Here is a 27,244-nt window from a genome sequence, read left to right as displayed (position 1 = left end):
TTCAAACACATTTTAAAAAACAACTATTGTAAAAAGTCTTTTTACAAAAAGAAGAAGAAAACAATCTCTCCTTATTTTTTAATTATTCTATTTTTTACTCACTATCACTGACGACTGAGATCTCTTATCTCGCCCAAACCGAAGTTGCTTACTTTGTTGGTTTATTTAATCAATCATCCGAAGCCACACAAGAAATCGAGCCTGAACCCCACCCTCTTGTTCCTATCTTCTCTCGTCGGAAATATCAACGTAAAACTCTTTGGTTTCATCTCGTCATGTTCTCATATTTCGTTGGATCCCTAGTAATCAACGCAGATACTTAACGAAGCATCAGGCAGGTAACTTTCAAAGTTGCGATTCACCTCCTCTTATTGCCTCTCGTTTACACCATTCCAGTGAACGAATAGAACCAATGTGCCCTCCATCATGCCCTAAAAACATTGATTAAGGTGTGATTATATACACAATTGGAATTAATACCTTGCATTTGATGTCGTGTTCATCATTACTAAATGTCGAAGGCAATGTTATCATTTCCTTAATCTCTCTTCTCTTCTTCGCCGTTGATTGCTTTGGGACGACATTGTCCTCTACCAAAATTTCTGGTTGTCGACTCCATTTTGATGCTTGTTCACAATCACACACTTACAAAAGCACGTATGAACACACATAGTCGAAAACACACAGAAATACGCAATTACTTATGAAAGGAGTCAATTTTCCTTCATTTTTAGCTTAATTTTATTGTACGTTTCCGATTGAGGGCTATGGTGGTGGTGTTTGTTCCCCACCGATTAGTTTTAATGTTTTATGATCAATTTAAGTTTGTCTCTGAGGAATGCAAGACATTTTTGTGATTTCTGTTATCCTCATTGTTCTGTTCATATTTTTCTATAAAACTATTTATTGGTTCATTTGGATCAGTAGAGCTACCCGAGGGGCTAGACCAATACATCTTAGACACAAAAAACAACCATGGAAGCAGAAGATGGTCTTGACAATCTCACCTCCCTCCACACCCTAAACCCTTATACAAAGCTTCATCATACCCTACAAACAACACCAATTCTTCACAATACTCGCACCAACCTCATCTGTAACTTCATTATCACCTGGGGCGCACAACAGTCTGCCCTCGCCACGTTATCGTTACCAAATGCCCTTTTCAGACCTTAATCTCTACCCTTTATCAAACACCTATGGATTATCTGTTATTTGATTCAAATAAAGGCATTATAATCTATTTAATTTTGGTTATCCGATGCCTCCATTTCTATTATGAATCTCATCTTGCAATTAGCTTCTGACTGAGAGAAGGCCCTGTATTTGCCATTGCCACTGTTGGTACATTTACTGTAAGAACCTATCACCTACCCCTTGCTCAAATCATCATGTCTTTTTTTTTTCAGGAAATTTACTGAAAAAACCATTTAATTTTCGGCACTATTGCAGTTTAACTACTTATACTATATTTTTCTTCTATAATATGCTTTAACAGTTTAAATATTTCCTATAAATAATAAATATCTAATGTAATAATTATTACGTCTCGCAAGGAAGTCTAACAGTTGCAAGATAAGACAATAGGATGTTGTAGTTTTCTTTAAGTTCAACAAGTACTTCAAAAATATTTGGTTTTTGTGATGCATCTCTATGACTATCAATACACGTGGAAGCGATTGTAGCTGTTTTTATCATACTCTCTTGATCTTAAGTTCCCTGTAAAGTCTTATCTACTATCTCAAATAAACTTGCATGCAAATAATCTGAAGTCCTGTATGCTTTTTTTTGTTCATGAAACTAATTCATTAAGTCATTCATTAATGTGTATCTACAGCATGTGACTGATATCTTTGGAAGAGAAACCATTGTTCGCATTGCAGGTATCATCATCAAAAACACTAAAAATTTCAAATTTTTGATATTCATTAATAAATTGAGGAATTCGGTTGCCTTTTAGGCTCTCCATTAAGCCAAATACTTTCTTCGTAATGATTTATTTTTCTTTTTTTGCATTCCAGGTGGTATGAAGGGGAAGGGATGAATCTCATCCTTATACAACCATGTTTGTTGCACAAGATGTCTCCCAAGATGCAAGGTTTTAGTATATTTTTTTCTTTGATTTATTTATAAAGAAAATGAAATATGTAATGGAGTCCCATATTTTTTAGATAAAAACCAACATAACTGATGAAGAAGCAAATGAAAAAAGATGGTTTGGAATTAGAGGTGGGTGACAATGCTAATGATGATACCATCAACCACAAACACGGAGTGGAGTGCATAATTTCTATTGATTATAATGATTTTGTTTTATATTTATTTTTATTTTATTTACTTTTTTGAATTTCATGTTTTAATTTTAGGTGAAATTTTCCATTTAGTTCCATCACGTTATTAATAGCGCTATGCCTAGAAAAAAAAAAAAAGCCAAAACCAAAATAGGCCCTACTTGAAAAAACTAAACCAACAAGTTTTAGATGATGTAACTCACGCTCTTAAGGTATTTGCAAAATACATATTTAGTCCTTATTCTTATCAAAATTACGGATTTGGTCCCTAACTAGAGAACTTTTTAATCATTTTTTTGTCACCGTATATGTGTATGCCGTTAAACTATGCAAAATAACCATACTACCCTTATAAGTGGAGTTATCGAGTCTTCTTGATGCTACACGTGACACTGAAACAAAGATGGTAGAGATGTCAACATTGAATCATTTAATGTCAACACATGTGTTGCAACATGCTCAACAAATTGAGGGTTTGTATGATCGGGTCAGAAATAGCAACATACTTTACTCTTTGTACCAATATAGGAAATATACTCTGTTTTATTTCACTTATTTATCGTAATAACAACTTACTTACATTTATTTACCTATAACTAATAGCATTATGTGATGAATAAAGTAGAATGCTATATCTGGTAGTATTTGATTGAGTGGTTTTATTAATTTGTTTGCTTGTTTATTGATTATTATAGGTGGTTGAAGCAACAAAGAATGTTGAGATGGGTAATAAGGAACAAACTCAAGCCCATACAGAGGAACAACAATAGCAGAATTTTGCTCTTACTTTTCATTGTTGTTTTTATTTTTACTATTCTTTATAATTAATTAATAGCTAAATCAAGGGACTCATCATTTCACTTACGAATTATGTTTTTTTTTTTTCACTTTCAAGAGCGAAAAATGTAAACATACCCCATTGTAGATAGCTTTAGGTTTGAGGATGCAAAAAATAGGAACATACTTCTAATGATTTGTTTACTCCATGATTACAGTTGCACCCAGTGACGACTATTTATGGCCATTAAATGAATAAATAGTGACGACTTTTTACGGTCACTAGATTTGTAAAATAGCGACGACCTTTTATGGTCACTAATTGCATAAAATAGTGACGACTATCATTAATTAGTGACAACATTTAGTGACGAAATGGGTCGTGACAAATTTAGTGACCAATATATTTTTGTCATAATTTAGTGACCATTTATATATTTGGTCACTAAATCAGTTTACTGACGGACCTATAGTGGTGAAACCTGACGACTAGATATTTGGTCACTAAATAATTTATTGACGATTTCTTCTATTATTAGTGACGATTTCGCTTTCGTCACTAATTGACATTTTTTTTGTAGTGTTTTTTTTAAGGCTAAAAGATGTTTGAAGATGTTAGAAGACTTTGGTCCACATCTGCGCCAGGAAGAGGTCCACATCTGTGCTAGGAAGAGGACGTCCGGGACGTGCAGACCTTTTTAAGTCTATAGTCTTCAAGAAACAAACAATCTGCGAAGGATAATGTTTGCGTAGCGTTGGCGTAGGCAGAAGAGGCCAAAAAGATCTATTGGCAGAAAACAAGCATCACCATAGTCAATGTATATAACAATTTTTATAATTGGTATAAAAATTAAAAAGTGCGAATTATATGCCCACAACAAAACTATGGTGTGTTTGAGATCTTTACAATAAAGACCATTAACTTCCAACAAAATCCAACAATTCTAGAATCACAGGCAAAACAAAAGAAGGCATAATAATAAACAATTGGCAGCAAGGAATAATCAATTAAGCCTACTCATTTAAGACTTAGAAAATGGTATCAAGTTCTTTTGGAGCAAAACATAACCAACACATTCAAAAACACAAAAAATTAAAATAGTTATTATATTATGAGCTCTCGAGCAATATTTGCTGCCAGATTAATTAACATTATACATTAGGAAGTAAGATGACTAACATTCTTAGTTTCAAGCTCAAAAGGAAGAAACAAAAGAAAATATTGTATAAGGAAAGTATTTTCATTACTTACCTCTTCATAACGATTCATTCTTATTGCTTTCTTGGTCATTTTTATCAGATCAAGATGATGAGCATCTCTAAAGACTCTTCTTGATTTCCATTAATTCTAACTTTAGAAGTTCATATAGCAAAAAACAAAAAATTCAAACATCCATAGACTTGCGATAAATCTATTAACAAACATTCGCAATAAAACCATTAAAAATCTTGATAAATACATGCAATTTCATAGTTTTTTGAACATGACTTTCCGACTTTTACAGTCATACCTTCAAGAACCCGTTTTTCTTTATTAATTTCATGGGACCAAATAACCAGGCATATAAATCGAACTAAAGGGAATAGATTTCAAATTTGGACAAGATTACGTATTAAAGGGATTTATTTATGTTAGAAGATGAGGCGTATATAGGGGATTTAAACATAGCCACGCGCAAGGAACAGTGCAGGTTATAAGATTCATAAGGGCAGTTTAGGTAATTGACATTGAAAAAATGATTGGGAAAAATAGATTGAGGATTCTTAAGGGCAGTTTAAATCCCAACCATTTTATATCTCTAAGATATTTTTTAATATTGTACAAATTTGGGATTCTTATACGAATACACCTCTGACCAACGCCATGCATACTATTGTTTTTAGTTCGATGGATGATTTTCTTTTTCATGATCTCGCGAACTCAGTTATACTGGATCATACAAAATTGGTTAGTCACTTCATTGTTGTTATTTTCAGTTTTGTTGATTTAGAATTAGGTTTTTTGTTATGTCCATTTTTCTTGCATTTGAATTTTGTTACTTATTGTTTCAAATAATCTGTTCACCCTAACTTTTTTTCAAGGTGAAGATAAAGAATCTAATGAATTAACATCAAAAAAGCTTTTCAGCTTGCAGATGATTCACTACGACAAAATGTAAGATCTTCCCTTCTATTTGGTATATGTTATGGTTCTTAGCATAAAAATCTGTATGAATGTGTTTGCTTCTTATAGATTTGCTACGTTCTTTTAGTCAATTGTTAAGGTGGGTTTTTATATTATTATTTGAAGTATGCATTATTTTATCATAATTTTGCTTATCGTAGGAAACACACTAAAGGTTACCTGTTGATAAAAGACCATTATGCCCTTCAAAAAAATCCACTTTCTAGGCTCTAGACTTTTTAATTTCCATTTTACTCATCACCAACAAGTATCACTACAATAGAAGTTCCTATTAGCACTAATAACCACAAAAAGACCATACTGCCCTCCTGTACTTTTATTTCCCATGTAACCATTTTAAAACTCGATAAGTTAACGCCTGATATCTTCAAGAATAAAAAGAACCACTTTATTTTGTCTAATTCATCTCTTGTAAAGTTGATATTCATTTCCCTCATATTACAATTCCTTTGACATATTTCATTACACTTAAGTCTTATGACATGGTTGTGCTTTTTGTTAACCTTTTGTATATGATCATTTAATTGAAAATTGAAAAGAAAATTTTGGCTTCCAAGGTTAATATAACTTAACCTATCAACTTCATATTAACCATTTCATGCATCGGCTTCCTTGATTGCTTTTATAGAATCAACTAGTTTTTTCGACATTAAAATGCATCAGGTTCCTTGATTACTCCCAATTATAACAATGTATTCTCTATGTACAATCCTATAAATGGCATCACTTGGTTGTTAATCTTTTTTATTCCTGTCAAAAATCTTATTTTTTAAAATACTATTTTTTATGAAATGGTTGTACATGGACCATTTCTTAAAACTTTCTCTTACATTGTTGCGTTGTATTTATTTATTTATTTTGTGTGTGATGAAATGTTTTACAATGAAATAAAAACTACCTACCATATGCCAAGACATAGTATAAATCAAGTATAATAAACAATTACCTTTCACTTTTTTTTGTAAAAAAATATAAGATGGACTTTAGTATTCTAGTTAAACCAAATAGCTAATACAACTAGAAGACATTTAACCTATCAATATCGAGGTGCTGAAAATGTGTCATTCCCTTAAAAGGTTGAGGGTTTAAATCTAGTGATGGACAAATGGTGTTACGCGTAAAAAAACCTAACACAAATATAAATAAATCATTCGTAAAAAAGCATATATATACATTATACGGTTTCTTTATATCTAATAAACTGATTTGCAAATAAAAACATATAATAAATTGATTGACTTTCTCATCCATTTTCCAACTTTCTACATGACTACAACTACACCTTTCTATTTTATGAAACTTAAAAATTCCTCTTTTTTTTTTACCTCATCGATTGAGAGGTCGTCGTAACTTCACCTTTTTTTAAGTATCATCTTCTGGACAGGTTGTTTAGTTTATCTCATTGTTTTTTTAGGAATTACATGGGAGAGACCAGCAGAGAATATGCATTTGAGATATTTTTTATATTTTTATTTTTTAGAATTTTTTAACTACTCAAATATTTGTTACTAGAACTTGTAAACTCGGTGAATTTTACGAATAAAAACACCCTTGTAAGCATTTGTTGACAAGAGAAATAAACACGTAGTCATTAAAGTTTTATTATAAATTATATAAGCTACAAATCTACAATAGAAAAAAAATGACATATATCATTTAACTCCAATGTAATCTAAAGTGCACCCCATCTCCGGTTGAATTTTGATATTCAGCTACATAAAATCCATCGCGTTTTACGAACCAATAACATTTTTCCTCAGATGAATAGCAATAATTATTTACAATTTCTGAATCAAACAAATCTAAGGTTTGAAACCTTGAACCCCACCAGAAGTAGGCGTAAAAAAGAGTGGTCCCAGTAATTCTTTCACAAAAAGACCAACTGTAAGTTCCATTGAAATGAATGGTATGTTTCCCAAGATCATCATCTCCGGATTTGATATGAGCAACAATATCATCAGAAATAGTATTTTTAACATAAATATGCCAATGTGGAGTAATACATGCATGAGCTATCAAAGTATTGGAGAATGATGAGATAGCAAAAATAAACAAGTTAAGTATTATACAAGACCTCATGTTTCTTAAGGGTTTGTTCATCTTTCATGCATACAAGTTCTCTTAAATTATATTTGTGTTTTAGTGTTTAATGCTCAATATTAAATTGCATTAACTGTAAGATTACTGTAACAGTCCATGATATCAAATTACATTAATTTACAAATATTATAACTATAATGATCATTAAGTTTGATTTGTTTGTGTGTAATAAATGTAAGTTTCTATTAGTTCCTAATATTGATTTGTTTCAATGCTTCTTGAATTTTACTAGTTGTGTAGCCACACGATGGAGCAGTAAACAAAATAAGTTGATATCTTGGTAATGTTAAGGCATTTTATTTATCATGCATCATGTTTGATGTCTGGTAATGAATCATGATTGACGTATCAACCAATAATGATTCAACTTTTTGGGAAACTTCATTAATGTCTTTATATTGTTAATCATAATGATTTTCCATACACAAAAATCGTGGTGCTAAATTAATAAACCTTAATAAACCTTCATTGATAAGACAATATGTGTGTATGTGGGATAAATCACAATGTGAATGGATTGAAAGGTTATTTATGATCATCCACATAAAAGAATAACATACTTCAGAAATTTTTTGTCTCTAGCTTTACTAATTATAACTAGAAAAGAATCTCCTATCAATGTACTTTGGTTTTTGGTAAAAAAAAGTCAAAACAAATTGCAAAAAAAAAAAAAACAGAGGAAAAATGTGAATATTTAAAGTACAATGGTATCTATTGGTTCTTGATAAAAAATGAAAAAAAAAAATAAAAACAGAAACAAAAAGTTTTAAACTAAAAGTAGGTTGCTATTTAGCGCATTTACCACCTAAATATGAAAAATATGCCACATGGAATGTAATTTGGTTTTTGGAAAACAAATCAAAAGAAACTAAAAAAAATAGAAACAAAAATAGTGTAAATTGAAAGTAAATTGTTATTTACTTTATTTACCTTCGAAAGATGAAAAAATGAAATAAATAGCAACGTACTTTGGTTTTTGGTAAAAAAAAAAAGTCAAAAGAAATTGCAAAAAAAAAAAAAACAGACGAAAAATGTGTAAATTCAAACTACATTGGTATTTATTGGTTTTTTATAAAAAATGAAATAAAAAAATAGAAACAAAAAGTTGTAAACTAAAAGTAGGTTGCTATTTAGCGCATTTGCCGCCTAAATATGGAAAATATGCTAACTGGAATGTAATTTGGTTTTTGGTAAACAAATCAAAAGAAACTAAAAAGATAGAAACAAAAACAATGTAAATTGGAAGTATATTTTTATTTACTTTATTTACCTTCGAAAGATGAAAAAATGCATAAAATAGCAATGTACTTTGTTTTGGGTAAAAAAAGTCAAAACAAATTGCAAAAAAAAAAAACAGAGGAAAAATTTCTAAATTCAAAGTACATTGGTATTTATTGCTTTTTGGTAATAAAATGAAAAAAACAGAAACAAAAAGCTGTAAATTAAAAGTAGGTTGCTATTTAGCGCATTTACCGCCTAAATATGGAAAATATGCCAAATGGAATGTAATTTGGTTTTTGGTAAACAAATCAAAAGAAATTGAAAAAAATAGAAACAGAAACAGTGTAAATTGAAAATATATTGTTATTTACTTTATTTACCTCGAAACATGAAAAAAAATGCAACAAATAGAAATGTACTTTGGTTTTTGGTAAATAAAAAATAAACAAAACTAGAAACAGAAAGCTGTAAATTAAAAGTAGGTTGCTATTTAGCGCATTTACCGCCTATATATGGAAAATACACCAAATGGAATGTAATTTGGTTTTTGGTAAACAAATCAAAAGAAATTGAAAAAAAAAATAGAAACAAGAACAGTGTAATTGATAGTATACTGCTATTTACTTTATATACCTCGAAAGATGAAAAAAAATGCAACAAATAGCATTGTACTTTGGTTTTTGGTAAAAAAATGAAATAAATTGCAAAATAACAAAAACAAGGTGTGAATTCAAAGTACATTGGTATTTAGTGTTGGTTTTTGGTAAAAAATAAAACAATTTGCAAAAAAAAAAAAAAAAAAAAAGAAAGAAAACAGAAAAGATGGTGTAAATCCAAAGTACATTGCTAATTACTACATTTACCACCTATATATGAAAAATGCACCAAATGTCAATGTTCTTTGGTTTTTTTGTAAAGAAATCAAAACAAACTGCAAAAAGTAAAATAAAATTAAATTAAATTAAATTAAATTTAAAAAAAAAAAAGATGTAAATTCAAGGTACATTGCTATTTACTATATTTACCACCTAAATATGGGAATTGCACCAAATGACAATGTGCCTTGTTTTTTTGGTAAAAATCAAAACAAATTGTAAAAAGACTAGAAACAAAAACGTGTAAATGGAAAGTACATTTCTATTTAGTTTGTTTGCCAGTTAAATATGAAATAATGCAACAAATAGCAATGTATTTTGGTTTTTGGTAAAAAAATTGAAAATAAATTGCAAAAATCAAAAGTAAAAATGTATAAATTCAAAGGACTTTGCTATTTAAATATGGAAAAATGCAACAAATAGAAATCTACTTTGGTTTTTGGTAAAAAAAAAAAAAATCAATCATGCCCTTAATAATAGTTATGTTCTTGTGTTTCAGACATTGGCCACAAAACTTTGTCAGTTTGGCAGTTTTGATCCCTACTTTGAAATGGGTGCATGTCTTAGACACATCAACCCTTACCACCACCTCTCTCAAACTTCTAGAGGTTCATGGAAAAAATTACACTATGTACTAATGACATGCAAAAGTACTATATGTAACAACTCGAAATTTATTCCGTCACAGTATTCCATTTCCGATAATAAAATTTATTTTTATTAAGATTTTTCCGTTAACTTTTGGGTTATGTTAATTAAATTGTGACTTTTATTTTTAACTTCATAAGTGTAGGAACGCATTAGAAACATGTCCAAACATCCTGAATATTCTTTTGGAAAATTTTTAGTTTCAACTAAGTCAAGTTACGGCAAATTAATCGGGTACGACCAAAAGCTCCATTTAACGTCGGTATCGGGTAGATCTCCACCGGGCCATAAACTCAACCCCTATATAAGGGATTGAGTGACCATATTTTGAAGCTTTTTCACTCTCTTAAAACACTTTCTCTCACTACTCTCTCCCTAAAACTCGAGTTTGATCCAAAAACACCCCCTTTCAAGCTCCAAATTGGTAATTAATCTATCCTAGCTTGTTTATCATGCAAATTCGTGTTTAAATCATCCAAATGCATAAAGAACATGTGTTTACGGTTTGGGAACATCTCCCAAAAACATGAAATCCTATAAGAGGGTTTTGAAGCCCCAAAACCCTTCCAAATCACTTCTAGTGCTTAGATATGACTCAGGACTTGCACGAATGGACATAGAACACCAAAATGTTACCATTTGAGGAGTAAACATGAGTTTATGACCCAAGAACATGCTTGGACTGTAAACCCTCCTTCATAGACCATAAACATCATTTAAGGTGTTAAAATGCTCCTTAAACACCTCCTGTGGCTTGGAATAATGTCTACAACCAACCACCATTACATTAGGGACCTTAAACTTAAAGGAAATCATGTCCTTAGGAGATTACGGCCATAAACCCTCCAAGGAATGGTTCCTTGTCCTTAAACTCCTATAAAGTGGTCAAATGGTGCCCTAACTTCCTTCAATGGCTTATATATTGAAGTAGAACCATATGTGATTAACCTAGAACCATCAAAACACAAAAGGAAGGAACAAGTAAGAGTTTACGGTCATAAACTCTATGTTTATAGTCGTAAACTCCCATAAATGGTCCATTTGTGGACTTAATCACTTCCTATACCCTAGAATTGAACTTAGCCTATTTCCCCGAGTGTTATAAGACCTTTAAACATCCAAGATCCCACCACCCATGAGTTTATAGCCGTAAACTCATGGGAATATGGTCATTAGGCCGTAAACTCCTCAACGAGTTTACTCTTGAAGAGAAAACTCCTTATCTAGACCCTACACACCCTTAGATGCAACCCGAATCATTCCTAACACTTGAGATAAAGTGTTATCGCGCCTCGAAGTCTATTTTCTTACTTAATTAGTAGTTCAAAGTCTAATAAGATACAATCATGCATCATTTCATGTTACATAGGATCCTCGCGCGTGTTCAAGCCCTAATCTGACATTTAGCATCCAAACGACACATTTCTCGACTAGTGGCTTCATACCCCTACACACCCTTAGATGCAATCCGGATCATTCCTAACACTTGAGATAAAGTGTTATCGCGCCTCAAAGTCTATTTTCGTACTTAATTAGTAGTTCAAAGTCTAATTAGATATAATCATGCATCATTTCATGTTACATAGGATCCTCGCGCGTGTTCAAGCCGTAATCTGACATTTAGCATCCAAACGACACATTTCTCGACTAGTGACTTCATACCCCTACGTTTTTTTAGAGTTTTTAATGTTTTTTAGGGGGGGGGGGGGAATACAAGCAATTCATAAAGATTTTAGTAACTTTAAAACTAATGTAATTATACGATTTTCTGATAAACTTTTAGATATCTTTATCCCTTTTGTAATATGCGGAGCATAAGGGATGTTTTCTCAATATAATTACATAGTTTTCAATGCAGTGTGGGAAACTTATCAAACCAATCAAATTATTATGGGAATAATTTGGGATTATCATTACTTGTTTTATGGATTCAGATTTCATGCAAAGTCAATATATAAACTATGTCTGATTTAGTTTATCCATGTTCAAAGTAGAGTATTATGCTAAATAACCACTTTGAATTCAATTATTTATACTCTACTATGTTCCAAGCGATTACGAAATTCGATAACGACCGAGTATACCGTGAATAATTTAATACTATCTTGTGAGATTCGTCTTCGTTATACCCTTCGGGTTATCAGTAAATCCACTCCAGAAGTATAACCAGAGTCTCCTGGAGGGAGAGCGTGGAATTTGTGGATAGATCTATTCGGGACTGACAATCCCACACCTTAACTGCTAGCTACAGTTAGTCGGGCACGCTTGGGGTGACAAATTTTGGATATCGTTCGACGCCTGAAGAACGTCAAGGAGGTCACAGGTCAAATCAGTATGGTTATACGACTCACAATATGTATTAAACTAATTAGCTTTATTCACAGATTTCTTCTGTCTTCTATAGTCTTATTTATGTAATAAGATTTCCTACTTTCGTAACTGATGGTATTCCAGTGTTTAAATCTATAGTTTTATGTATTAAAACTACTTACTTTCGTACCTAATGGTATTCCAGTGTTTAAATCTATAGTTTTATGTATTAAAACTACATACTTTCATACCTAATGGTATTCTAGTGTTTAAATCTATAGTTTTATGTATTAAAACTAGCTACTTTCGTACCTGATGGTATTCTTATCGACAAACATGTTAGAAAATATGGGATTTTCTTGGGAACATGCATATGTATTTCATAACTCAGAATTAATGGTTCTCGATATTACTGCATTCTTTATCAAAGGAAATGAAGTCTTTTCACAATATTTAATAATCAGATTTTTCCTCACAAAACATGCTTATGAACTTACCAGCTTTATGCTGATATTTTTTTAAAACTGCTTGTATTCTCAAGTTCTCATTAAACAGGTATCCCGTGATCTTTTGGAGAAGATGGAGCATATAGAAGTCTCGTTTGTATTTTTGTCCATATGATGTATACGTATAAAAACTTGTATCACATGGTTTTCAAACAAATGTAAATATTTCTATGTAATGTAATGGTTGTGTTTACTATGCTTGCTATGTACATTGGTTGTGATACTTAACATGACGTCACCTCAACCCCAGAACGTTTCCGTCTTCGGTTTCGGGGTGTGACACTATAAGTTTCGTCCAAGCTTATATCTTTACAATGTTCATACAATACAATCATTCTGTAATCATGGAATAGGATTCAAACCTCATGTAAGCAAACACCAATTTAAATTCGATCAAACTGCTGCAAATCCTTTGTTATTTTCTTTTGAACATTAAAAGTTACCATTTTCTATTATTGTAATAGCAACTATTTTGTAATAACAATTTTTACTCTCCTCGAACACTGGAAGGCCAATGAATTGGAAAATACAAAGACAGAAGACAATCCACTAAGAGAAAAAAAATTGGGACAAAAATCAATAATTTGAAAGTTTTATGGGGCTGCCATTTTTCTAAAATCGTAAATAAAATTACAAATTTTCACAAGGACCATTTCTGTAATGTACTTTAATTGATTTGTTTACTATAACATCCTACTTTCAATCATTTTCTTATTATATCATCGTAGTTTGAGAAACATACCTAATTAAAGAAATATTATTCATATAGAAAGTAATGTGTTTCAATTTGAAATTAAAGTTACAATTTTTTTCTTAGAGAGCATTTTTGTAAACTTGTCTCACATATAGGGATCGTTTCTGTAGCTTTTTTATACAAGGTTCATGTATGTAGCTTTCTTGCACATGACCATTTCTTTCATGTACTTTAATTGATATGTTTATCATATCATTCTACATTTATTTATTTTTTTCTATTATAGCATCATTGTTTGAAAAGTGTACCAATTATAGCAATATCATTATAGAGGACGTACTTGATATTTGAAATCATCTTTCATTGGATCTTTGAGAAAATACTTGAACAATAGCAAGAAACAACAAACAACAGTTTTTTAATCAGGTTAATGAAGTTTCTAATTTTAAAATTGCAGATTAGCTATTATAAAATCATAGAAGTTACATGGAAACAGACTTGTGGAGTTACTAACCTAAGGAGGGGTAAAACATAATATGATTACCAATACATAAAAAGTAACCTGCACCAAAATTGCATATTATATGAAGCTCACGAAAAAAATTACATCAATTTTTTTTAAATAGAAATATATTATTAATTTTTACGAAAAAACGGTCAAACCTAGTATTGGAAAATTAACTTTATTAATTTCCATAAAATGGATTTTCTCCATTTTTGAGCACAAATTTAATACTCTAAATATATTCAAAACGAGTTATTGATTATATATTTGTGTTCTCGTCCGTGATATCTACATTTCAAAAATATAACACGTCCAAAACAGATTAAAAATGAATAAGAAATTACTTGTCAAAGTAAGGCAATTGAAGAGAAGATAAAGGAGTCAAGTGGGTTTTTAAAACTCATCCCACATTGGTGGAAGAAGGAAAAGAAAATTGGTTTATAACTACAAAGACTAGCTACCTTTGTAAGACTAATTAGAACCAAGGCTCTCTCTTGTGCGCGCACGCAGGGGGGGTGCGAATGTGAGCCAAATTGGCTTCGGGCCACTGAACTTGTGTGCGAGCGCGCGTCCTACGGACACGAATGCACCACCGGTCGACCAGAAAAGTTCAAGGACCTTTTTTGCATTTTTTTTCTTTTGGTTAACTGTTAGAAAACCGAATTAAGAGACATTAATCATATATTTCGGTTTTGATTCTTTGATTCATTTTCTTATTTAATTGCGACAGTTACGATTCCGTTTTAATGACATCAGTTACATTTGGTAGTATATATACAATCTCTATGTGACTGGTTAAACATACCGAATGAATCGAAATCAATCTCTTCATCTCTTATGCTTCTGCTTCATCTTTTCTCTCTTGCTGCAACCAAGGTATAATCCGAGCCAAGTGAGGGTTCGGGCAATCTAGAAGAATTGCTTTCCACTGATGTTTATATTTTCTTCATTTTGTAGCATGACTACTAGTGAAGGCTCCCAACCACCAAAGCCTAATGGAACTCCTAATGCTCAAGGAGCTCCAATGATGACCATACTGGTCAATCATGCTGAGAAACCTGAGAAGTTCTCTGGACTGAACTTTAAGAGGTGGCAGCAAAAGAGGCTCCTCAGATGCCCAAAGGAGAAAGAGATGTGGAAGCTTTAACTGCTATTGATGCTTGGAAACATTCTGATTTCTTGTGTAGGAATTATGTTCTTAATGGTCTTGTTGATTCACTTTATAATGTGTATTGTGTAACAAAGACAACCAAATAACTATGGGACTCATTGGACAAAAAGTATAAAACTGAAGATGCCATGTCAAAGAAATTTGTGGTTGCCGGATTTCTTGACTATAAAATGGTGGATGACAAAACTGTTATGTCCCAAGTCCACGAACTACAAGTCCTCTTGCATGACATACATGCTGAAGGTATGGGGTTGAATGAGCCTTTTTCTGTTGCTTCCATGATTAAGAAGCTACCCCTTAGTTGGGTTAATTTCAAGAATTACCTGAAACATAAGAGAAAGGAAATGTCCATTGAGGACCTTATTATTCGCCTTCAAGTTGAAGAGGACAATAAGATAGCTCACAAGAGTAGTTATACCCCTACTTCTGAAAAAGCTAATGTGGTGGAGCATGGTCAAACTTCTGGGAAGAATAAATCTGGAAAGGACAAATTCCAAAAGGAAGGCAAGGGTTCAAACTTAGGAGCCTAAGGTGGAACTTTTAAGAAAAAGTTTCAAGGAAACTGCCATTACTGTGACCAACGGGGTCATCGGGCTGAAAATTCCAAGCTTCCTAAGAAGGCTAAGGAGGCCAATGTTGTGGAGAAGATAACCAAAGATGTGTCTGGCATCGATCTTGCAGCGGTTATTTCTGAAGCTATCTTGTGGAGTCCAATCCAAGCGAGTGGTGGATTGATACTGGAGCTACCCGTCATGTTTGCTCAAATAGAGAATGGTTCAGAAACTTCAAGGTTGTGGATAATGGTGACAAGCTGTTCATGGGAAACTCGGCCACTTCTGGTATCCAAGGTGTTGGAAAGATTGTGTTGAAGATGACGTCGGGAAGAGAGCTGACGCTGAATGATGTGTTGTATGTACCCGAAATTCGTAAGAATCTTGTGTCGGGTTGGTTGTTGAACAAGCATGGTTTTCACTTGGTGTTTGAGTCAGATAAATTTGTGTTAACGAAAACCGGTGTGTATGTGGGTATTGGGTATGTTGATAGGGTATGTTCAAACTTTGTGTAATGGATCTTAAGCCAAGTGACAATGATAATGAAATGAATAACTCTTCTACTTACTTGCTTGAGTCTTCAAATATATGGCATGCTAGATTACGACATGTTAATTTTGGTACTCTTCGTCGTTTAATTAAACTCAATCACATACCACACTTTCACATTGACTCAAAATACAAATGCAACACTTGTGTCGAATCAAAATTAACACGACAATCTTTCAAGTTCGTTCAAAGGACAACCGAACCACTTGGATTAATTCACACCGATGTGTGTGACATGAAATCAATTCCATCTAAAGGTGGAAATAAGTACTTTATTACTTTTATTGATGATTGCACTAAATTATGCTATGTCTATTTTCTTAAAAGTAAAGATGAGGCTATAGAGAAGTTTAAAGTGTATAAAAGTGAAGTTGAGAATCAACTTAACAAGAAAATTAAAGTACTAAGAAGTGACCGTGGATGTGAATATGTATCACCGTTTCAGAAATTCTGTGCAACTCATGGTATCATACTTGATCTTACTGCACCTTACTCACCACAATAAAATGGTATGGCAGAAAGGAAAAATCGGACCTTAAAGGAAATGATGAATGCCATGTTGTTAAGTTCCGGGCTGCCACCCTCAATGTAGGGGGAAGCTATACTTTCAGCTAAGTACCTTTTAAATAAGGTCCCACAAAAGAAATCGGATAAAACACCGGACGAGTTATGGTCATGTATAAAACCATCCTACAAATACCTTCGAGTGTGGGGGTGCCTTGCAAAGGTCGTGGTACCTGCACCCAAGGTGGTTAAGATAGGACCCAAGACTATTGATTGCATATTTATTGGATATGCACAAAATAGTAGTTCGTATCGATTTCTTGTACATGACTCAAAAATTGCAGAAATTCACAAAGGCACAATAATGGAGTCAAGAAATGCATCGTTCTTTGAGAATGTGTTTACATGTCTTCATAAGGTTGAGACAAATGCTTCAAAGTTAATTAAGCACAACGAATCCTCTTATGAAGAAGAAATAGAGGAAGAAACAGAGCCCCGTAGAAGTAAAAGGGCACGAGTGGAGAAGTCATTTGGAGCTGATTTCTACACTTACATGGTTGAAAGAGAGCCTCAAACTTTCAAAGAGGCAGTCACCTCCTCAGAAGGACCTCAATGGAAAGAGGCAACTAAAAGCGAAATGGATTCAATCTTGCAAAACCATACATGGGAGCTAGTGGATTTACCTCAAGGTTGCAAACCACTAGGCTATAAATGGATTTTCAAGAAGAAACTGAAAGTAGATGGAACCATTGACAAGTACAAGTCAAGACTAGTAATTAAAGGCTATAGACAGAATAGTAGCCTTGATTATTTTGATACGTACTCTCCTATCACACGTATTACATCCATTAGATTGGTACTTGCAATCGTTTCTATAAGAAATCATGAAGTACATCAAATGGATGTTAAAATTGCTTTTTTAAATGGGGATTTAGAAGAAGAAATATACATGGAACAACCGGAAGGGTATGTTGCCCCAGGAAAAGAATCAAAGGTTTGTAAACTAGTTAACTCAATATATGGGTTGAAACAAGGCCCAAAACAATGGCATTCAAAAGTTTGACCACGTGATGTTGGAAAATGGATACAAGATTAATGAATGTGACAAGTGTGTTTATGTTAAAAACACAAGTGCGGGTTATGTTATCTTGTGCCTTTATGTTGATGATATGCTTATTGTTGGTAGCAATGATAAAATGGTTCAATCAACAAAAAAACATGCTAAAGGCAAGATTCGACATGAAAGATATGGTTCTGGCAGATGTCATCCTTGGTGTGAAAATCACATGGACTGAAAATGGACTTACTTTGAATCAAACCCATTATGTGGATAAAATTCTTGAGAAGTTCAACTCCGGTGATACTACTGTAGCTAGGACACCAATTGATACAAGTCATCATCTAAGTAAAAATAGAGGTGAAGGGCTTGCACAAGTCGAATATGCAAGAATCATTGGTAGTTTGATGTACCTTATGAGTTCTACCAGACCCAACTTAGCTTTTGTAATAAGTAGACTAAGTAGATATACCAGTAATCCTAGTGTTGAACACTGGAAGAGTATTAAAAGAGTATTACAATACTTAAGGTACACTCGCAATTATGGGTTGCACTATACAAGATATCCCAAGGTCATAGAAGGGTATAGTGATGCAAATTGGATATCTGACATTAAAGACTCCAAGTTGACCAGCGGGTTTTTGTTTACACTTGGAGGTGGAGCTATATCATGGAAATCTTCAAAACAAACAGTTATAGCTAGATCCACCATGGAATCTGAATTTATTGCACTTGATAAAAGTGGAGAAGAAGCTGAATGGCTACGACAAATTTTGGAAGATATACCAGGTTGGCCTAAACCAGTTTCTGCCATCTCAATCCATTGCGATAGTCAATTGGCAATTGGACGAGTATAAAGTGCTATGTATAATGGTAAGTCTCGACACATTCGTCGAAGACACAACACCATTCGACAACTACTCTCAACAGGAGTTATCTCAATTGACTACATAAGGTCCAAGGATAACATTGCGGATCCGCTAACCAAAGGGTTAAACAGGGAGTTAGTTGCAAAATCGTCAAAAGGAATGGGATTAAAACCCATGAACGAATAAGTTATTGTGAAGGAAAACCCAACCTAGTTAACTGGAGATCCCAAGATCTAGGTTTAATGGGACAACCTACTTGTACATAACATATGTGGATCACTGTGGGGGTCAACCCCAACCTATTCCTATAAATAACAGTGATGCAAGATAAGCTTATAGTAGTTGGCGATAAGTTGGAAATCATCAGGCTTTAGCTTTTAATGATTAGGATATAATCACCTATGTGTGAGAGAAGTGGGGTCGCTTCAAAGGGAATTCAATGGGCAATTTCCTAAGAGCTCTTACAGAACTAGGCAAGTGTCCACCACCAAAACGGACACAACCATGAGAGCCTAACTAGGTCAGGGAGAATTATGTGAGACATGTATTGATTATTTACAAAAATGGCAGAACAGTTCAAGGACATCGAGTCTACTGGTCTGCTAGTAAAATAAGTATGTATCTTAAGGGAAGGTTCAAAGGGTAATACATACCTATCCTGCGCGTTATTCAATTGCTGGATTTTACCTAAAGCAGCTTGGAATTGCGGATGCTGAAGCAATTTTCATTCATGTGGGGGATTGTTGGAAAATTAACTTTATTAATTTCCAAAAAAATGGATTTTCTCCATTTTTTAGCACAAATTTAATACTCTAAATATAATCAAAACGAGTTATTGATTATATATTTGTGTTCTCCTCCGTGATATCTACGTTTCGATATATCACACGTCCAAAATTGATTAAAAATGAATGAGAAATTACTTGTCAAAGTAAGGCAATTGAAAAGAAGATAAAGGAGTCAAGTGGGTTTTTAAAACTCATCCCACATTGGTAGAAGAAGGAAAAGAAAATTGGTTTATAACTACAAAGACTAGCTACCTTTGTAAGACTAGTTAGAACTAAGGCTTTCTCTTGCGCGCGCACGCACGGGGGGGGGGGGGGGGTACAAATGCGAGCCAAATTGGCTTCGGGCCACTGAACTTGTGTGCGAGCGCGCGTCATGCGGACACGAATGCACCACCGGTCGACCAGAAAAGTTCAAGTACCTTTTTTGCATTATTTTCTTTTGGTTAGCTGTTACAAAACCGAATTAAGAGATATTACTCATAGATTTTGGTTTTGATTCTTTGATTAATTTTCTTATTTAATTGTGACAGTTACGATTCCGTTTTAATGACTTTGGTTACATTTGGTAGTAAATATACAATCCCTATGTGACTGGTTAAACATACCGAATGAATTAAAATCAATCTCTTCATCTCTTACGCTTCTACTTCATCTTTTCTCTCTTGCTGCAACCAAGGTATAATCCGGGCCAAGTGAGGGTTCGGGCAATCTAGAAGAATTGTTTCCACTGTTGTATCCTGGGAAACAAACACCCATATAGTGCGAATTTGTTTTAAGGAAACTGTGTTAAACACAGGCCTCAGTCAAGAACTTTATGCTTTTGTTCTTTTGTACAATTTTGGGTTATATTTTCCCAACAGTCTTAAAACAAATCGTTTGTGCGAAACAAATTTTTTTTCTTTCCTCTACATAACAATTGCAAAATCTGTTTTCAGAAATCGTTTTCTAAGACATTTTCTGCTTCTCCTGTTTTCTGTTTCAGTTGATTGCATCCATAATCTGTTACCGTTTTCATAAATTGTTGTCTAAAACAATTTTTAGATTCTTTCTTTTGTTTCACAGTTTTCAGAACCTGCTTTCTGGAAACAAACAATATTTAACAGCTTTGTGGTTACTGAATTTTATATTTGCTTCCTTTTGTAGCATGACTACTGGTGAAGGCTCCCAACCACCAAAGCCTAATGGAACTCCTAATGTTCAGGTAGCTCCAATGATGACCATGCCGGTCAATCATGCTGAGAAACCTAAGAAGTTCTCTGGATTGAACTTTAAGAGGTGGCAGCAAAAGATGCTCTTCTATCTTACCACATTGAATCTTGCTAGATTCTTAACTGAAGAGGCTCCTCCGATGCCCAAAGGAGAAGGAGATGTGCAAGCTTTAACTGCTATTGATGCTTGGAAACATTCTGATTTCTTGTGTAGGAATTATGTTCTTAATGGTCTTGTTGATTCACTTTATAATGTGTATTGTGTAACAAAGACAACCAAAGAACTATGGGACTCATTGGACAAAAAGTATAAAAATAAAGATGCCGGGACAAAGAAATTTGTGGTTGCCCGATTTCTTGACTATAAAATGGTGGATGGCAAAACTGTTTGTCCCAAGTCCAAGAACTACAAGTCCTCCTGCATGACATACATGCTGAGGGTATGGGGTTGAATGAGCCTTTTTCTGTTGCTTCCATGATTGAGAAGCTACCCCCTAGTTGGGTTGATTTCAAGAATTACTTGAAACATAAGAGAAAGAAAATGTCCATTGAGGACCTTAGTGTTCGCCTTCGAATTGAAGAGGACAATAAGATAGCTCAAAAGAGTAGTTATACCCCTACTTCTGAGAAAGCTAATGTGGTGGAGCATGGTCAAACTTCTGGGAAGAATAAATCTGGAAAGGGCAAATTCCAAAAGGAAGGCAAGGGTTCAAACTTGGGAGCCTAAGGTGGAAATTTTAAGAAAAAGTTTCAAGGAAACTGCCATTACTATGACCAACGGGGTCCTCGGGCTGCAAATTGCAAGCTTCCTAAGAAGGCTAAGGAGGCAAATGTTGTGGAGAAGATAACCAAAGATGTGTCTGACATCAATCTTAAAGCGGTTATTTCTGAAGCTATCTTGTGGAGTCCAATCCAAGGGAGTGGTGGATTGATATGGGAGCTACCCGTCATGTTTGCTCAAATAGAGAATGGTTAAGAAACTTCAAGGTTATGGATAATGGTGACAAGCTATTCATGGGAAACTCGGCCATTTCTGGTATCCAAGGTGTTGGAAAGATTGTGTTGAAGATGATGTCGGGAAGAGAGCTGACGCTGAATGATGTGTTGTATGTACCCGAAATTCGTAAGAATCTTGTGTCGGGTTGGTTGTTGAACAAGCATGGTTTTCGCTTGGTGTTTGAGTCAGATAAATTTGTGTTAACCAAAACTGGTGTGTATGTGGGTATGGGGTACGCTGATAGGGGTATGTTCAAACTTTGTGTAATGGCTCTTAATCCAAGTGACAATGATAATGAAATGAATAACTCTTCTACTTACTTGCTTGAGTCTTCAAATATATGGCATGCTAGATTACGACATGTTAATTTTGGTACTCTTCGTCGTTTAATTAAACTCAATCACATACCACACATTCACATTGACTCAAAATACAAATGCAACACTTGTGTCGAATCAAAATTAACACGACAATCTTTCAAGTTCATTCAAAGGACAACCGAACCACTTGGATTAATTCACACCGATGTGTGTGACATGAAATCAATTCCATCTAAAGGTGGAAATAAGTACTTTATTACTTTTATTGATGATTGCACTAAATTATGCTATGTCTATTTTCTTAAAAGTAAAGATGAGGCTATAGAGAAGTTTAAAGTGTATAAAAGTGAAGTTAAGAATCAACTTAACAAGAAAATTAAAGTACTAAGAAGTGACCGTGGATGTGAATATGTATCACCGTTTCAGAAATTCTGTGCAACTCATGGTATCATACTTGATCTTACTGCACCTTACTCACCACAATAAAATGGTATGGCAGAAAGGAAAAATCGGACCTTAAAGGAAATGATGAATGCCATGTTGTTAAGTTCCGGGCTGCCACCCTCAATGTGGGGGGAAGCTATACTTTCAGCTAAGTACCTTTTAAATAAGGTCCCACGAAAGAAATCGGATAAAACACCGGACGAGTTATGGTCAGGCATAAAACCATCCTACAAATACCTTCGAGTGTGGGGGTGCCTTGCAAAGGTCGTGGTACCTGCACCCAAGGTGGTTAAGATAGGACCCAAGACTATTGATTGCATATTTATTGGATATGCACAAAATAGTAGTGCGTATCGATTTCTTGTACATGACTCAAAAATTGCAGAAATTCACAAAGGCACAATAATGGAGTCAAGAAATGCATCGTTCTTTGAGAATGTGTTTCCATGTCTTCATAACGTTGAGACAAATGCTTCAAATTTAATTAAGCACAATGAATCCTCTTATGAAGAAGAAATAGAGGAAGAAACAGGGCCCCGTAGAAGTAAAAGGGCACGAGTGGAGAAGTCATTTGGAGATGATTTCTACACTTACATGGTTGAAAGAGAGCCTCAAACTTTCAAAGAGGCAGTCACCTCCTCAGAAGGACCTCAATGGAAAGAGGCAACTAAAAGCGAAATGGATTCAATCTTGCAAAACGATACATGGGAGCTAGTAGATTTACCTCAAGGTTGCAAACCACTAGGCTATAAATGGATTTTCAAGAAGAAACTGAAAGCAGATGGAACCATTGACAAGTACAAGGCAAGGCTAGTAATTAAAGGCTATAGACAGAAAAGTGGCCTTAATTATTTTGATACGTACTCTCCTGTTACACATATTACATCCCCTAGATTGGTACTTGCAATCGCTTCTATAAGAAATCTTGAAGTACATCAAATGGATGTTAAAACAGTTTTGTTAAGTGGGGATTTAGAAGAAGAAATCTACATGGAACAACCAGATGGGTATGTTGCCCAAGAAAAAGAATCAAAGGTTTGCAAACTAGTGAAGTCATTATATGGGTTGAAACAAGCCCCAAAACAATGGGATCAAATGTTTGACCATGTGATGTTGGAAAATGGATACAAGATTAATGAATGTTACAAGTGTGTTTATGTTAAAAACACAAGTGAGGGTTATGTTATCTTGTGCCTTAATGTTGATGATATGATTATTGTTGGTAGCAACGATAAAATGGTTCAATCAACAAAGAACATGCTAAAGGCAAGATTCGACATGAAAGATATGGGTCTGGCAGATGTCATCCTTGGTGTGAAAATCACAAGGACTGAAAATGGACATACTTTGAATCAAACCCATTATGTGGATAAAATTCTTGAGAAGTTCAACGCTGGTGATACTACTGTAGCTAGGAAACCAATTGATACAAGTCATCATCTAAGTAAACATAGAGGTGAAGGGTTTGCACAAGTCGAATATGCAAGAATCATTGGTAGTTTGATGTACCTTATGAGTTCTACCAGACCCGACTTAGCTTTTGCAATAAGTAGACTAAGTAGATATACCAGTAATCCTAGTGTTGAACACTACAAGAGTATTAAAAGAGTTTTACAATACTTAAGGTACACTCGCAATTATGGGTTGCACTATACAAGATATCCCGAGGTCATAGAAGGGTATAGTGATGCATATTGGATATCTGGAATTAAAGACTGCAAGTCAACCAGCAGGTTTTTGTTCACACTTGGAGGTGGAGCTATATCATGGAAATCTTCAAAACAAACAGTTATAAATAGATCCACCATGAAATCTGAATTTATAGCACTTGATAAAAGTGGAGAAGAAGCTGAATGGTTGCGACAATTTTTGGAAGATATACCAGGATGGCCTAAACCAGTTTTTGCAATCTCAATCCATTGTGATAGTCAATCAGCAATTGGACGAGCTTAAAGTGCTATGTATAATGGTAAGTCTCGACACATTCGTCGAAGACACAACACCATTCGACAACTACTCTCAACAGGAGTTATCTAAAGCAGCTTGGAATTGCGGATGCTGAAGCAATTTTCATTCATGTGGGGGATTGTTGGAAAATTAACTTTGTTAATTTCCAAAAAAATGAATTTTCTTTATTTTTGAGAAAAAATTTATTACTCTAAATATAATCAAAACGAGTTATTGATTATATATTTGTGTTCTCCTCCGTGATATCTACGTTTCGATATATCACACGTCCAAAATAGATTAAAAATGAATGAGAGATTACTTGTCAAATTAGAGCAACTGAAGAGAAGATAAAGGAGTCACGTGGGTTTTTAAAAGTCATCCCACATTGGTGGAAGAAGGAAAAGAAAATTGGTTTATAACTAGAAAGACTAGCTACCATTGTAAGACTAATTAGAACCAAGGCTCTCTCGTGCGGGCGCATGCAGGGGGTGCAAATGCAAGCTAAATTGGCTTCGGTTCTACTGAACTTGTGTGCGAGCGCGCGTCCTGCGGACACGAATGCGCCACCGGTCGACCAGAAAAGTTCAAGGACCTTTTTTGCATTTTTTTTCTTTTGGTTAACTGTTACAAAACCGAATTAAGAGATATTAATCATAGATTTCGGTTTTGATTCTTTGATTAATTTTCTTATTTAATTGCGACAGTTATGATTCCGTTTTAATGACATTGGTTTCATTTCGTAGTATATATACAATCTCTATGTGACTGGTTAAACATACCGAATGAATCGAAATCAATCTCTTCATCTCTTACGCTTCTACTTCATCTTTTCTCTCTTGCTGCAGCCACGGTATAATCCGGGCTAAGTGAGGGTTCGAGCAATATAGAAGAATTGCTTTCCACTGTTGTATCCTGGGAAACAAACACCCATATAGGGCAAATTTGTTTTAAGGAAACTGTGTTAAACATGGGCTTCAGTCAAGAACTTTATGCTTTTGTTCTTTCATATAATTTTTGGGTTATATTTTCCTAACACAAACTTCATCAAACAAACACACTTGGTGCACATATATAAACCAACAAAATCATTAAAAAAATCAAGAGCATAAATGAAACTGACATAAAAGAACAATGAAGCACATCAATATAGTTAGAAACCTCAATATAGTATTATGTGCTCGATTTGGCTTTTCATTCCAAACCAAGCTTTAAGCGTGGTAACAACTGTGGTAAGTAGTGGTATCCTAAAATCAAACAAGAATGATTAAGTGCAATATTAAATAAGGACAAAAAAGGAGAAAATTCACACAATCAGAGGGTAGATGTAACATCCTACTAGAGGTATATGATATTGGACAAGTGATTTAAACCTTGGAGTGTTCGATGGAAGCTGAGGTGTAAAATGGGAAATGTTATGTTTCGGGCTTCTTGCATAAAGTAAGGATTTTAGTTCAAGATGTTTTTAGTCATGAGTATCAAGATGTAATTTTAGAGCTCGTCGATACCTTTATGTGGATATAAAGATCATCAAAAACAGAGTTGAAATGAAGAAGTTATGTTTGTTTGAAGTTAAGCTGGAAAAAGGTAGTAGGGCAGTATGTTGGGTGTACTAGCTTGAAGGAACTCGTTTTTAGGGCATTACGATGGGCGTAACTTTAGGCATGCTGGTCATACCACCACAGAGTATATTGGCACTAGAGCTGGAATCTTGCCTTGACCTAATTTCATTTTTAAGGGCATTTTTGGCTTCGATCCTAAGGTTGACAACATCTCTCTTATTTAACCAAGGTTTCTTACAAGAGTCAGATGATTACTTGGAAGTTTGTCCAGATGATGGATTGTCAATCTTAGGCTTAATTGGCACTAGAGTTGTTTTTGAAATTACTTCGGAATTAGAAATACATGAGTTAGATGAATCATCATGCACAATTTCATCATTAATGTCGCCATCTAATTTTGCCCAAATGATGTCTGATTTATCAGTCGTGTTCAGTTGTCACAAGAATTATTTCCTCAACAACACAAGTTTTAGGAGGATCAAACTTTGGACTTTGAACTCCAGTAAAGATGATGTTAGGAAACTAATTTGAAGTCTGATTATGGTCCAGGGGTATAGAAGCGGAAGAGGCGTGGAATCAGGATAATTAACAACTATAGGCTGCAACTCAGGAATCATAGATTGAAACTGGTTAGTCTCAGGAAGTGGTGATAGTGGTGAGACAAGGGTATCCAAATGTTTGAGGTTCAGAATGTATCCCATAAAAGTTTGATTTTGCAACTCCTTCAAGGGACGAACAACAGGTTTCAGAAACTCGCTTCCGAGGCATGGTGCCTTGGACTATGGGTGATGAAAATTTTGAGTCATTCATTCGTTTGTTTCAAGAATATCAATTGAATGATGTAAAGCATCAATTTTGGCATTAAGATGTTTGTTATCAGAAATTAAAACATTTCTTTCACTGAAAGCGATTTCACATTTTTCCTTTAAAATGGTACATTCATCTTGAGACATTACAAGCTCTCTTTCTAGTGATTCTAAATTAAGCTTTGAGACTTCAAAACTTAATTTAAGACAAGTCAGTTCACACTCCCGCTTCTCACTTACTTCAATGGAGGACCTATAGGCTTTATGGATGATGGTCATATCTTATTGGATCTGGCAAGATACGATTCACAAAGAGATAAATCTAAATTATTTTCAGTGACCATAGATTTTACCTGTTG

The 27,244-nt window shown here is 34.1% G+C and overlaps 1 long non-coding RNA gene across 2 annotated transcripts; it reads left to right on the top strand.

Moving 5' to 3' along the window:
* Positions 1-202: 202 nt before the first annotated feature.
* Positions 203-3,264, top strand: LOC145051378 (uncharacterized). 2 transcript variants are annotated; one of them, XR_013683579.1, is made up of 4 exons: positions 203-338; positions 1,838-1,883; positions 2,022-2,098; positions 2,987-3,264. It is a non-coding gene; the product is annotated as an uncharacterized LOC145051378 (long non-coding RNA). The 2 variants fall into 2 exon arrangements; XR_013683580.1 differs by lacking the exon at positions 2,987-3,264 and adding an exon at positions 2,172-2,939.
* The last annotated feature ends 23,980 nt before the right edge of the window (positions 3,265-27,244 follow it).

This window comes from Lactuca serriola, chromosome 5 (assembly GCF_051521515.1).
Source record: "Lactuca serriola cultivar US96UC23 chromosome 5, Lser_US96UC23_V15, whole genome shotgun sequence".
Taxonomy (NCBI): Eukaryota; Viridiplantae; Streptophyta; class Magnoliopsida; order Asterales; family Asteraceae; genus Lactuca; species Lactuca serriola.
Note: the sequence above shows the minus strand (reverse complement) of the source record. Positions and strands in the feature narration are given on the sequence as shown.